Source organism: Mesoplodon densirostris, chromosome 8, assembly GCF_025265405.1.
Source record: "Mesoplodon densirostris isolate mMesDen1 chromosome 8, mMesDen1 primary haplotype, whole genome shotgun sequence".
Classification (NCBI taxonomy): domain Eukaryota; kingdom Metazoa; phylum Chordata; class Mammalia; order Artiodactyla; family Ziphiidae; genus Mesoplodon; species Mesoplodon densirostris.
The window spans coordinates 15,365,107-15,366,477 of record NC_082668.1 but is presented as its reverse complement, the minus strand read 5'-3'; positions in this window follow the sequence as shown (position 1 = coordinate 15,366,477).

The window sequence follows — 1,371 nt, the reverse complement described above, 5'->3', positions numbered from 1 at the left end:
CCTTGAATTAGAGGGAATTAATTATGATGAATGGTAAGTTCTCTGAAAGTCTCATTTTAGTCTTTGTAATTTCACTCTTTTGGTTTCTCTAATTCTTTTTTTTTTTTTTTCGGTACTTGGGCCTCTCACTGTTGCGGCCTCTCCCATTGTGGAGCACAGGCTCTGGATGAGCAGGCTCAGGGGCCATGGCTCACAGGCCCAGACGCTCCATGGCATGTAGGATCTTCCCGGACCGGGGTATGAAACCGTGTCCCCTGCATCGGCAGGCGGATTCTCAACCACTGCGCCACCAGGGAAGCCCTCATTTCCTGTCTTTTCTGAGGAACAGTTGAAGGAGAGTGTACTCTTCTGATAGAAATAAGACTTTTTAAAAAATACTTTTGCTCAAAGGACTTTCAGACGTCAACTTGAAGTATTCAAAGTAAAGTGTAACTATGTCGAAGTGTTTTGCTAACATAATTGTGTTTGTGGACCTTGGTACAGACGTGCCCTTGGAATTACTATAGCAACAGGGAGGCTTATGCTTTTAACTATGCAAGTATGTGATTCTGTTTATATATTTTCACAGCTAACCATAATGAACATACATAACTATTTTACTTATTCCTCTTGACAATATTACAAGGTAGTTGTTATTATTCCTGTGTCATACAATTGGGGAAATTGAGAGTTGAACAATTAGTAAGCAACAAAGTCAGAATTTGAACTTAGAGTTGTCTGATTCCAGAGCCATGCTCTTCTCTTTTTCACTATGTATCCCTTCTATTCAATTCAAAGAACACTTCAGATGCCTATAATTTAAGGAATGACAGTATGGAGATTCAAGGGATAGGAGGAAGGACAGTAAGAGAGGTATTTTGAGTCAGGGATTTTTTAACGAACATCTAAAGTAAACTACCCACATTGATCACATGTAAAACTAACCCACTGTCCCAATGGGAATCCTGATTTCCAAGTTTGTGATTAGTCATCACTGGCAGGTCAACCTGTCAATGAATTCTGTCTCTCAGTAACTCTGCAAAATGACCTCCAACATGCCCAGAGGCAGATGTGCATTAAGAAAGAGAGATGTGGTTTTGGTATTTTTTGTAATTATTTAGGATAAACCTAATAGTCCTAACCAAGGGCCTGGTGAAGCACAAGCAGAGTCATGGTTGATATTCTTTTCAAACCTTTGTGCAAACCCAATAAGAGTTTGGAAAATTTATATGTGTGACAAGCAACCTTTATGACACCTGCTTCGAAATTATGAACCTATTTCTTTGGCATGAGATGATCATGACTACAAAAGAATAAAGCTCATTCCCCCCACAGTCTCCACTTAGCACTTTACCAGCAGGCACATGACATTTGGATGCTTCTGTGTTTTGA